The following is a 14409-nucleotide window of genomic DNA, read 5'->3' as shown; positions in this document are numbered from 1 at the left end:
ACGACTTAACCCCCCATAGTCCCCGGGGGAGGGGCTGAAAGTTACAAACTTTGACCATTGTTTAGATAAAGTAATGGTTATTATGAAGTGTACAGACGTTTTCGGGGGGACTTTTTCGCGTTGGGGTGGGGATGTGCTGGGGGATACGTGGGGGGATCCCTCTATGGAGGAATTTTTCATGAGGGAAGAGAATTTCCATGAAGGTCGTATGACCTTAGTCATAGAAGTATAGTCATAGAAGTATGAATTTAGTATCTGAACAGTATGAATTTAGTATCTGAACTAAAAGGAACTAGCTTATGAACCTAATCGGATTACTTTTTGTACTGTATTGTGATTGCGCAATTAACTTGCGGACTTAATTGTGAGGGATTGCTCACTTCATACACAGTGAGTTATTATTAGTGTATAATTGAATATATTGGTGTTATCGCTGATTAAAAACTGTGATTAAGTTTGTGAATCTGCAGTATCTCGTCGGAATAAATGACGGGAAAAAAGCCCCTAAGGCTACCACCCGAGAAGGATACTCCCACTGAAACCCTTAGCCGGTCGCCATTCCGACCTACCTATAAAACTCTTCCTAGAACCCCCCCAACTACGCGATCCAAAACTGTTAGCCACTTGTCAGGAATTCAGGCCTTAGCCGAAACTACCTCTAATGAAAGAGGTGAGACGCCTGGCAAAAAGAGGAAAAAGGATGAAACTCGTTCACCAACGATAGTGCAACCCCTCTCTTCAAGTGTCCCAGAAACAAGTGCTAACGATCACCCCAATTATTATACTGTCTCAATCAAGAAAACCAATGGCCAACCCTTTTCAAAAGATCGAATAATGCAAATTAGGAAAGCTGTCTTTCTGATCACCAAGGTGAATTTTGAACTTGTTTTCAAGCAGGACGAGACTATTGATATTTACTTTACGTCTTCTCAGGCGGCAGACCATGTCCTGTCAAAATCCAAAGAAATAATTCTTGATGGCTCAAAAATTTTAGCCACAAAAAAAGATGTGGAAAAGTTACACAAGTATGTGCTGTATGGTGTTGATACCAGTGTAAAAGTGGAGGAAATACAAACTGAACTAATAGATTCTTCAGGTCTTCTCATCAATCCTTCAACTGCTATAAGGCTAAGTTTAAACAAAGAAGGTTTTCTTCACCCTAGCCGTTCAATCCTCATTTCCTGCAAAGTTGAGCTAAGCGGAGAAATATTCTTGTACGGTATGTCTCTTTTTTACAAGATTTATAAGCCTAAGCCCCTACAATGCTCCACTTGTCTAGCCCACGGCCACAGCAAAAAACACTGCAAACAGTCCCATCCGTCTTGCCTTAAGTGTGGGAAAACAGGCCACGCAATTAGTGAATGCCCTGAGTCAGACCCTTTCTGCAGAAATTGTAACCGGAAGGGACACACAGCCCTCCAAAAACAATCTTGCCCAGCTCACCAAAAGCGAGTTGTAATCCTTAGAACATCTGATAAAATGAACCTACCCTACTCAGTTGTAGCTGCAAGAATCCCTTGGCAACCCACACCCCATCGGCCCAGTAGAAGCCAAGCAACAGTTGCTGTAGCAGATGCAAAGACAGTATCATTTCCAAAAGAGGCAAATAATGTTCATACTCAAGGTTCTAGTCATTCCCCCCATCCCTTACCTAAGTTTACTTCAACATCCTGCCCTCCAAAAGATTCATCTAAAAATAGCCAAGAATGGCAAAGGCTTGCAACTTATCTCACAATCAGTCACTTAATTGAGGTTAGTAATGAAGCTGAGGAAACCAAAAATACTCTCAAGAAGAAAGCTATCACTAAACTCCTAGGTGATGACATATTAGAAACAGCTATGGCTCAATTATCCTCCATGAAAAAGGACATAGATTCCACATCAAAGCTAGTTAAGCCTGTAGACTCAACTGCAAATCAAATCAATGCAGGCTCTGAAATTGCCACAACCCCCAAGACGGTAATCGATGCCACTGCCCTAGTCAAAGGCAAGAAATCTAAGAAAAAAACGGCAAACTTTCCATCCCAGTCCAAAATTACCACCAATGATATTTCGTCGGCTGAAGAAGATTTCCAATATTCTAATCAAGGAGATGATGAAACTCAGACCACAATGGATGTTTAAATGTGCACCGTACAAGATTTTACGTTTCTCACGAATTTATCACTGTGTAATAATGTTGTTTTTAACTATTACGATGACCAAAATAATTTGCCCACCAGCCCCTTAGCTAGCCCCGATAGCCCTTTAAACCAAATTAACTGTGAATATCTCGACACTTTTGATTTTGTGAAAAATGTGAAACCTAAGCTAATGGAAGAGACCAAACTTAATGTAATTTGCTTTAACATCAGAAGTATACGGGATAAGTGGGCTAATTTTAAAGACTTAGTTTTAATTAATGGTTACTGCCCTTTCGACGTAATTGGAATAACGGAAACATGGCTTTCAAAAATTGATGATAAGAATGAATTTCCCCTCCCTGGTTTTCAAGCTATTCATATTGAAAGAAAGTTAACCAAGTCCTCTGGCGGCATTTCTCTTTACATCCGGTCAAGTCTGAAATTCACCAGGCTATTAGACTGTGAATCCTTATTCTCGCAACCTATAAATAATAGATGCATTTATTCAATAATCGTAGACATAAGTGTTGACGAGAATTCTTTTATTTTTTCATTATTTTATAAGCCCCCTTCATTTCCGACCCCTTTCTTTTGTAACCTATTTGATGATTTTTCTAGTTTTATTAATTTACCACAAAAGAAGGCAATAGTTTTTGGGGACTTCAATTGTAATTTACTGAATGTTAGCAATAATAATGATTGTGATACCTTTTTTGAAACATTCACCTCAAGTGGTCTTCTTCCCACAATCCTTTTTCCTACTAGAGTTGATCCTGTGAGGTCTACAGCTACTGTAATTGACAACATTTTTGTATCCACTTCCCTGGGAAACCACCTGTCCTCCAAAATAATATTTTCTGACCTGTCAGATCACTTTCCAATCTATCTCTCGCTACCCTCCCTACCAACTACTCAGCCCTCTAGAACTAAAACCCCTACGTATAATAGAATATATAATACTGTGAATATGAACAGGTTCACGGATCGTTTGAAATCCTTTGACTGGTCCAAGGTTTTGGATTGTCAGGATGTTAATTCAGCCACAAATGGTTTTACACAAGGACTGAGTGATCTTATCAGTTCAACCTTTCCAGTTCGTAAATCAAACCGAAAAACTAGCCATATACGCCCCTGGATGTCTAATAGCCTGATAATCTCTTCATACCGAAAAAATGACCTATATAAGTTAGCTTGCAAAACCAGTAACGTTATTGACCTGACTAATTATAAAAAATACAAAAATTTATATACCAAACTTGTCCGGGAAGCAAAAAAAAATTATTATTATTCGAAAATCTCTCATTGCAAAGGGAACTTGCAAAAAATTTGGTCAACAATAAATGAAATTCTTTCAAAAAAAAGAAGATCAAGATCTGTACCTCTTAACCTTAAGGACATCAGTGGCAGATTAATTGACCCAAGTTCAGTACCGGATGCTTTTAATAATTATTTCACTAATATTCCAAATGCTAACTCCTGTTCCTTCTCCCAGTCATTACAACCTAGCAAGAATCCTGGATCTATGTTTTTCTCTCCAACTGATCGTAAAGAGGTGCTTCAAGTTATCAAATGTCTCTCTAATAGTAGTACACCTGACTTCTTTGGCATAAGTAATAAGCTTCTTAGGACCGTATCTTCCTATGTTTGTGAACCCATTGTGCACATAGCAAACCTGTCTATGACCAATGGAGTCTTCCCAGAAATATTTAAATCAGCAATTGTTATCCCGATTCATAAAAAAGGCGATCCGTCTGAGATAAGTAATTATCGTCCAATCTCACTTCTCCCAGTTATATCTAAAGTGCTCGAGAGAATTATATTCCGACGTCTTTCTCCCTTTTTATTTGGGATTTATTCTTCAGATTCGTTGATTTCTCCCCATCAATATGGCTTCCGTTCCAAATTTTCAACTGCTCATGCACTAATAGACGCCACACAGTTTATACGTTCCCAACTTGACCTTAAAAATACTGTATTGGGCTTATTTCTGGACTTTTCTAAGGCCTTTGATATGGTTGATCACAGTGTTCTATTAAGTAAACTCAACAACTTAGGGATTCGTGGAGTTCCTTTCTCATGGTTTGGCTCTTATCTCTCTGGTAGAGTACAGAGTGTGAGTCTGGGCGGGTTGACTTCACATCCCCTACCTGTCCGAAGGGGCGTCCCACAAGGCTCTGTTCTTGGTCCAATACTTTTTCTCCTTTATATTAATGATTTGGTTACGGACCTGGGTCCATCAGTGCACCCAGTACTTTTCGCTGACGATAGCAACTTTTTCATCACCGGTCCTAATTTACCATCCGTTGTCGCCTCTACTCAAACCCTTCTGAATAGAGTAGAGGAGTGGTGTCTAGTTAACTGCATGACCATTAACATCAAGAAAAGTCAGGTTGTATTATTTCGAACCCCTTACAAAAAAAATGAAGCTCAGCAAGCACTTGGCCTAAAATATTCTACCAATCTCCTCCCACAGGTCGAAGTTGCCAAGTTTCTTGGTGTTCACATAGACTCCTCTCTATCATTTGCAACACACGTGTCCTACATCAGAGCCATAATTTTGCGACAGGTAAGTATGATTAATCGTGCGAATTATTTTCTTCCTCCCGATATCCTTGTCACCCTTTATTACTCTTTTATTTACCCATATATCTCATACTGTGGATCTGTTTGGGGCAACACTTTTCCTTCAGTTACCAATAAATTAAAATCTGCCCAAAACCGTGCCATCAAAGCAGTTTTTCGGCTGCCCCGACTATATCCCACCCAGGACTTGTACTCCGATTTTGGTATTATCCCTTTTGAACAAATCATCAAAAAATTAAATCTATACCTTGCATACTCCGCTTACCATAAAAATCTTCCTCCTCAATTATTATCTTATTTTAATATTAATAATTCTGAAGGCCTCTGTCTCCGTTCATCCAACCGTTCCTTCATTGTCCCCAAGTGTGTCTCTAGTTCCGCCCAGCGATCCCCCATTTATAAATCTATACTTCAATGGAATATAATACCCTCCAGTGTCGAGCTATCCACAAGTTTTCGCACGCTGTATAACAATGTACTAAAATTTTGATATTATAACTCTCTAAATCCTTATTCAATTTGCTTTAGTTACTCATGTTTTCTCTTTTCTATTTTTTTCTCTCTTCTTCATTTTCAATTTTTTGTGGTTATGGTCCTCAACAAGTTCGCTTCCAGGATCTTTATTATTATTGGTGTTATATTGTAGTTTTATTTGAATAAATTGAAATTGAAATTGAATTAATTGAATTGAAGGGGTAGCAGGATCTTCCAGCATTATTTAAAAAACATAATGAGAAAATAAATAACTTATTTTTCAATTGAAAGTAATGAATAGCATTAAAACTTAAAACGAACATAAAATATTATGTACACAAGGGGGTTCGTCTCTTCTACAGTACCTTGCTCTTTACGCTAAAGTATTTTAGTAATTTCAAGTATTTATTCTACAACCTTTGTGATTCAGGGGTCATTTTTAAAGATTTTTTATAAAAATCAAGCTTTAGTGCAAAGAGCAAAATATGACGAGGGGGCTAACCCCCTAATTTATGTGATAAAAATACAAAAATATAGAAGTTTGTTCTGTAAGTTAATTTGTAATGTACACATGTTTTTTACAAACAAAATCGTTCTTAAAAAAAATATAAGAAAATCTAGTTGTATTTTTAAGTGACCAAAGATTGGAGGGCAACTATGCTTCCTCCTCTGCCCCTTTTCTTATCATAATCGTCCGATCAAAACTATGAGAAAGCCATTTACCCCAAAAAATTAATATATACATTTCATTTTATTTATTAATGGGCGATGAGCCAAACTCCAAACTTGTATTAATTCAAAAACGTTCAGAAATTAAATAATAAAAACGAGTTTTTTTAAATTGCAAGTAAGGAACGACATTAAAACTTGGAACGAATAGAACTAATTCCGTATATGAAAGGTCTTGTCCCCTTTTCAACGCCTTGCTCTTTACGCTAAAGTTTTTAATTGTTTTAAAAGTAGAGTTGTGGCAAAGAGTCAAACTTAGCGTAAAGAGCGAGGCGTAGAAGAGTGGACAACCCCTTTTATATACGGAACAATTTCTATTCGTTTTAAGGCATTAATAACGCTCCTTAATTACTGTTTTAAAGATTTTTTTTTATTTAATCAAACAGTTCGTGCTAACGGACTATAGTAAGGAGCGACCCGGCTCAATAGTAAACGAAACTCTAAAAAACGAATTTTGATACTAATAGATACATCAAAAGAATCAAATTTTAATGCAGAATTCAAATATATATGTTTCATTAAATTTTGTCTTATTCATCAAAAGTTGCGAGCCTGAGAAAATTTGCCTTGTTTTGGAAAATAGGGGGAAATATTCCTTAAAAGTCATAGGATCTTAATCACACCATCGGATTCAGCGTATCAGAGAACCCTCCTGTAGAAGTTTCAAGCTCCTATCTACAAAAATGCAGAACTTTGTATTTTTTGCCAGAAGACCGATCACGGGTGGGTGTTTATTTGTTTGTTGTTTTTTTTTCCCCAGGGGTGATCTATCGACCAAGTGGTCCTAGAATGGGCCGAGAGGTCTGATTCTAACGGAAATTATAAGTTCTTTTGCCCTTTTTAAGTGACCAATACATTGGAGGGCACCAACGCCCCCTCCCATGCTCATTTTTTTTCCCAAAGTCAACGTATCAAAATTTTGAGATAACCATTTTCTTCAGCATAGTCGAAAACATAACAACTATGTCTTTGGGGCTGACTTACTCCCCCAAAGTACCCAGGGGAGGGGGCTGCAAGTTACAAACTTTGACCAGAGTTTACATGCAGTAATGGTTATTTGGAAGTGTACATACCTTTTCAGGGGATGTTTTGGTAGGGGGGTTGAGGGGAGGGGGCTACCTAGGAGGATCTTCCCTTGGAGGAATTTGTAATGGGAGAAGAGAAATTCCATGTAGGGGGCGCGGGATTTTCTAGCATTATTTAAAAAAAAACAATGAAAAAATAAATATGAAGTAAGGACCAGCATTAAAATTTAAAACGAACAGAGATTATTACGCATATGGGGGCGGGTTCCATCAATTCCTAAATACCTCGCTCTTTACGCTAAACTATTTTTTTAATTTCTGAACGCTTTTGAATCAATGCATATTTTGATTTTGGCTCTCCGCAGACGAATAATTAAAACCAAATTTGTATATTTGATTTTTCGGCTAATTGGCTTTCTCATAGTTTTATCGAATGATTTTGAGAAAAGAAGGCGCGGGAGAGGAGGCCTAGTTGCCTTCCGATTTTTTGGTTACTTAAGATGGCAACTAGAACTTTTAATTTTTTACGAATGTTTTTATTAGTAAAAGATATTCGTAACTTATAAATTAGCTTACGTAACGAACTTCTGTATTATCATGTTTTTATTCAGTATATGAAGGGGTTCCCCCCCCCCTCGTTAGTACCTCGCTCTTTACACTAAAGCTTAAATTTTGTCCCAATTTCTTTAAGAATGACCCGTGAATCACAAAAGTCGTAGAATAAATAGTTGAAACTACTAAAAGTGCTTTAGTCTAAAGAGCGAGGTATTAGGAGGTGAGCCCATCATATGCGTAATAATTTATGTTCGTTTTAATTTTTAATGCCTCTCCTTATTTTCAGTTGAAAAAACTTTTTTTATTTATTTTTTCATTGTTTTTTTTTAATAATGCTAGAAAATCCTGCACTCCCATCATAAAACTTTTTTTCTCCCATGACAAATTCCTCCAAGGAAAGTTCCCCCAACATATTCCCCCCTTCTCACCCCCCCCCCCCAACCTAAAAATCCCCCAGAAAACGCCTGTACACTTCCAAATAACCATTACTATATGTAAGCACTGGTCAAAGTTTGTAACTTGTGGCCCCTCCCCCGGGGACTGTGGGGGAGTAAGTCGTCCCCAAAGACATAGTTATAAGGTTTTTGACTACGCTGAAAAAAATGGCTGTCTCAGAATTTTGATCCGGTGATTTTGGGAAAATAATTAGCGTGGGAGGGGGCCTAGGTGCCCTCCAATTTTCTTGGGCACTTTAATAGAGCACTAGAACTTCTCATTTCCGTTAAAAGAGCCCTCTCGCAAGATTCTAGGACCACTGGGTCGATACGATCACCCCCGGGGGAAAAAAACAAACAAACAAATTAACACGCATCCGTGATCTGCCTTCTGGCAAAAAATACAAAATTCGTTAAGATTCTATGACTTTTAGGGGATTGTTTCCCCCTATTTTCTGAAATAGATTTTTCAGGAAATTTTTCTTAGGCCCTTAACTTTTGATGGGTAATATTAAACTTGACGAAACTTATATATTTAAAATCAGCAATAAAATGCGATTCTTTTGATGTAGTTATTGGTATCAAAATTCTATTTTTTAGAGTTTTTGTTACTATTGAGCCAGGTCGCTCCTTACTACAGTTCGTTACAAGTACAATTTACAATTTATTCAAATAAAAAAAAAAACATAACACCAATAATAATAAAGATCCTGGAAGCGAACTTGTTGAGGACCATAACAACAAAAAAATGAAAATGAAGAAGAGAGAGAAAAAAAAGAAAAGAGAAAACATGGGTAATTAAAGAAAATTGAATAAGAATTTAGAGAATAATAATATCAAAATTTTAGTACATTCTTATACAGCGTGCGAAAACTTGTGGATAGCTCGACAATGGAGGGTATTATATTTCATAGAAGTATAGATTTATAAATGGGGGATCGCTGGGCAGAACTACAGACACACTTGGGGACAATGAAGGAACGGTGGGATGAACAGAGACAGAGGCTTTCAGAATTCTTACTATTAAAATAAGATAATAATTGGGGAGGAAGATTCTTATGGTAAGCGGAATATGCAAGATAGATTTAATTTTTTGATGTTTTGGTCAAAAGAGATAATATCAAAATAGGAGTTCAAGGCATGGGTGGGATATAGTTGGGGCAGCTGAAAAACTGCTTTGACGTCACAGTTTTGGGCAAATTTTAATTTATTAGTAACTGAAGGATAAGTATTGCCCCAAACAGATCCACAGTATGAGATATATAGGTAAATAAAAGAGTAATAAAGGGTGACAAGGATATCGAGAGGAAGAAAATAATTCACACAATTAATCATAGTTACCTGTCACAAGATTATGGCTCTGATGTAGGACACATGTGTTGCAAATGATAGGGAGGAGTCTATGTCAGCCGTTTTTTGAGAAAGAGACGTATATCCGAAAACATAGTTTCGAGAAAACTGGGTTCAAAAATTCCAGAAACGTCGTTTCACTGGAAAGCAAGTAAGCCTGTAGTAAAGATTTTTAAACTTAATTTGGGGTTTTCGATACTGCACAAGTCGATAGGCGGCTTTTCAAGTATATCCAAACTTGGGAAGTTGTCCATTTGGTCCTTACGTCTCTTTCACTAGAAACTTGAAAAACATATGCCCTTCTGAACAAACGAAAATTGGATATACATCTCTTTAGTTTTCTGGTCAGTTGGATATAAGTCTTTTACTTATATGATCAGTTGGATATAAGTCTGTTCACGCGAGTAATGGCAAGGCTGGATATACACCAAGTTACTGAAGAGCTAAGTGATGGACCATGTATTTATTTCAGGTAAAAAAGGTGTAAAAGAAATAAAAAAAGGAAACACTAGTTGATTGACCCCAATAAGTCTTCACTCCTTGTTGACGTTGGCATATTTTGCCAGAAATCGCGGTTGACTCAATTTGCCATCAAGGGATCTAGCTTCTCAAGTATGACGGCAAGTTTTTCACTCTGTACCCCTCTTGGCTTTGACATCATCGAGGGGAAAAGTTGACAATCGAACCTTCGCTGTAGGAAATCCTATTTTTGAGGAGGTTCGTCCAAGTCAGTTTTCACGGTCATGGTTTGTTTGCCCCTGACAAAAGAAACCTGGACAATATCAGGAAGTTACATGGCATTTTTTTTCTTGTTTCTTCCTCACATCCGCAATCTGAATCTCCAAAGCACATTTTCAGGATTTCATTTTTTCCCCGGGCTTGGAAAATCAGCTCGTTTAGGCTCTGGAAAGAGCAAGCGACTTTGGTGTGACGAATCTGACTCGATGTTGGCATGGACTGTGTCCGCACTCATGTGATTATGGTCTTTTTTCAAGTAACGAAGATCAATTCGGTTGATTGTGCTTTCTGGAGCGTTGACAATCTGAACCAAACCAGTGTGTAGTTTCTAATTTTGTTTTGGCGGTACAGTTGTCACAGTACAGTATGATGTCTTCCCCACAAAGAACAGTCTCAATTTCAATGAATTTGTGAAGAGCACTTGCAATGTTCTTCGCATTTCTTCCAGAAATTTCCTCGTGCCAAGTGACAAAATACGAGCGACAATTCGGGCTTGTCCCAACTGATGCAAAGGTCTCGTTGAAGGTAAGGAGATGACTGATGAAAAAAGCGTCTTTTGAAGACGGCATCGTGGGCAGAAGAAGAATCTTCTGCAAGTCGAAGCTTTAAACCCTTTTGGTGTTTTTTCATACACGATCGGCGTCAGTAGCGTAAAGATTGCTCACTTTGTTACTTCTCTTGATGCTTTTCCAGCTTTGTTACCTCAATTTCAGAGGCTGATCCGTCACTGATTTTGGCTGATATGTGTGAGCAGGTATCCCATTCATCAATAGAAGGCATTTTCAAGGAGACATGTTATTTCTTCAGTTCTTCTCAATACATATTGAGACCAATCTCCACTCCGGGATTTTTTTCTTTAAAATATTTTACTAAGAAAGTAATGGTAATTTCTTTTGAGAGATATTTCATGTTAGGACAGTGCTCGCGCCTATAGTGCCTCATAGAAGGCTCAAATGTCATAATATGTCGTCTAACGGAGCAATCTTTGTGTTTCTCCATAAATCTGTGCATGCTCTCTCGCAGCCTTTCCTCATTTGTCCACCATTCCACAGAGTTTGAGAGGATCTTATGCGTACTTGCGAAGAACATGCTGAATGATCTTGTTGGATTTTTTTTTTTGGGGGGGGGGGGGGGGTAGACCAGGATTGCCAAACACGTTTGTTTGCAGACCTCCTTCAGTTCAGAATCAACTGGGAAGTAAAACCTTGTAGATCTGTTCGTTCTAATGGAAGAATTTTCTGCAATTTAGACTTGCCTTCGCTTTGGCTGGCTAGCAGTGATGTACGGCTTAAGCGACTTGAGTTTCTGCTGATAATGCTGATACTGCAAGATTCAATGCTAATGGCAGGACATCTTCAGCAGCGTCAGCTGAGACAACTTGAATAGAAGAAAAAGTGAAAGTTGCATTCATCGAAAGATTCTGATCTTCTTAGATGTCACTTGATAATGCTGCTGATACTGCAAGACTGAAGCAGTCTAAATTGTCTCGCAAAGCATGATTAAGAAGGGGTGCAAAGCTCATATCATTTGTTTCAGCAAGAATATATGTTAGCCTGGAGATGTCCATATCTTCTACTTCTACGTTGGATGCCAGAAGCTCTGGATCCATGTAAAAAGCAAAGGTGTCTTGGAGTTTCAGCTGCAACTCATACTCCGAGTTCATCTCAGTTCTCCCGATGAGAATGTATGCATCAGTTAATCGAGATTTGTTCGTGTAACCAATCTCTTTGTCATGCGAAATTTCAGCTTCGAAATGTTCTGCAACGATTCCAGTACCGTTTATTTCTTGAATTGTTGACTGGTTGAAACTGGGCAGATCCGGCATTTCAATCTTTGCCCAAAAAAAAAAAGATAGTTCCAACTCAGGAAATCGCTATGAACAGTTGCTATTTAAAGCGTTTTCGCTTGCCAGTCACTTCCAATTTTGCTCGCCAATTACTTCTAAACAACTAACAGCACGAGTGTAACGTTTCCAAGTCGCCTTTATTCCAAGGCAACCGTCTACTTACTCATTGAAGTCCCAACTAAACTCTTCCCAGTCCACTGACTGGCCTGGAAGCAAAATTTACAAAGCATTTTGCCTATCTTCCAAACCACTTAACTTCTTGTAAAAACAATAAGGCATATGTATTAAGAACGGCATAATATTTTAGTGAAAAGGACCCTCAACCTGATTACCACTTGTCTTACAGTAAAAGGGAAGTAAACCAAGCGAAATAGTAAAACCAATAAATCCAACAGGACTGCAAAAATAAGGCAACAAGACTGGAGTGAACTAAGTGTCAATCGAGCAATCCTAAAGTTTAACTGAAAAGCCAACTTATATTTGTTTCACTCGACTAAATTCATTATGCTGATTGCGTTAAGGGATTTTTTTTCACTTTTTGCCCTAATATAATTTTCAGAATATCTAAAGTCGCCCTCACAGCGCAAAATCCTACTATCAAGCAGGAGAGCTGATTCTCAGCATAAACGCTTCTTTTCTGTGGTGAGTGGTCAGCTCCAGGAAGTTTGGCACACGGCGTGAACAGTTGTTTTTCGTGAATTGTTTTCGTGAACTGTTGAGGTGATTCATGAATAGCTGAAGAGAAAAGTAACGCATTTGCATCGGGTCTTCAAGCATCTTCAAGTTAATAAGTCATGGGTACCCAAATTCCCAATCACATTCCTTTTCAGTTAAACTTTACAAAGACAAATCAGACTTCTCTTTACCTTTTGGCAGCTATGTCATGAGCCATTTGGACCAGGGTCCGAGCTCTTTGAGGCATGTTCCTTCACACAGATTTGGATGAACTCAGACAAGTTCACTAAAACCTAAATAGTTTTGACTTAGCTCTACAATTGAAACAGACAAACGGTGCTCTAGTATCCGACTGAGAGAGACGTATATCAACCAACTTTTATAATACGATCATTTGAAACAGACGTAAGTGCATTTTCTTAGTAAGAGACTAAGACGTATATCCAGCCACGTGACAAAAGAATCAGCTTTGATTGGGTTTAGGATATACGTCTTTTTCAAAAAGAAAAGTTGGTAAAAGCAAGAGAATTTATGGGTATACGTCTGTTCAACTTCTAAACCGTTTAACTTAGACAAACATAGATGGCACCAATAGAAAGAACGCGAAAATTTACCATAGAAAGTGCTAATATCTCAATTTCTTCAAAATGGCGTTTACGTCTGTTTGACAAAAAACGGATGATGTGGACACCAAGAAACTTGGCAACTTCGACCTGTGGGAGGAGAATGGTAGAATATTTTAGGCCAAGTGCTTGCTGAGCTTAATTTTTTTTTGTAAGGGGTTTGAAATAATACAACCTAACTGTTCTTTCTGTTAATGGTCATGCAGCTAACGAGACACCACTCCTGTACTCTATTCAGAAGGGTTTGAGTAGAGGCGACGACGGATGGTAAATTAGGACCGGTGATGAAAAAGTTGCTATTGTCAGAAAAAAGTACTGGGTGCACTGATGGACCCATGTCCGTAACCAAATCATTAATATAAAGGAGACAAAGCATTGGACCAAGAACAGAGCCCTGTGGGATGCCCCTCCGGACAGGTAGGGGATGTGAAGTCACCCCTCCCTGACTCACATTCTGTATTCTACCAGAGAGATAAGAGCTAAGCCATGAGAAAGGAGCTCCACGAATCCCTAAGTTGTTGAGTTCACTTAATAAAACACTGGGATCAACCATATCAAAGGCCTTAGAAAAATCGAGAAATAAGCCAAATACAGTATTTTTCAGGTCGAGTTGGGAATGTATAAACTGTGTGAAGTCTATTAGTACACGAGAAATGTAAAACAGTTCAAAATAGGTATGAAACCTTTTAATTGACAATGAATAGATATAAAATTACTTAACTTGATATTTCGAACACATATACAGTGTTCATCATCAGCAGTAAAACTAAAAGACATAAATCAAAATAAACAAAATTTATACCTATTAAACTAACTACATATAGTTTATTGCTCTTATTTTTTTCAATGTAACAGCGGAAGCAAATCTCTTTGACCTTTTTGGTTCCGGTTCATTAGATTTATCTGACATATTACGTGGATAATGGTCATAGCTCTTAGGTGGGGTGATTTTGCTTTATATGACCTCAGTAAATCATCATAAATTGAGTTCAATCCAAATTCACCTGTATCTCTGTTTATGGAATTATTCTTGAATAATTTTTTTCTAAATTTCGATTGTTTTCCTGAAAATTTGCTTTAAACCTTGGTCCCTAGAAATGAAAGAAACATTTTCAAACAAAATAAAATGTTTTGGAAAATTGTAGATATGTTCCGAGAGAGCCGACGTGAAATCTTCAGGTTTGCTATTTTGCTTTAAAGACGATGAAATAGAATTATGATGTTGTAGCAATCTCATTTTTGAATTCTGGTTAG

Source organism: Artemia franciscana, chromosome 12 (genome assembly GCF_032884065.1).
Source record: "Artemia franciscana chromosome 12, ASM3288406v1, whole genome shotgun sequence".
NCBI lineage: Eukaryota > Metazoa > Arthropoda > Branchiopoda > Anostraca > Artemiidae > Artemia > Artemia franciscana.
This window is presented reverse-complemented; position numbering follows the sequence as displayed.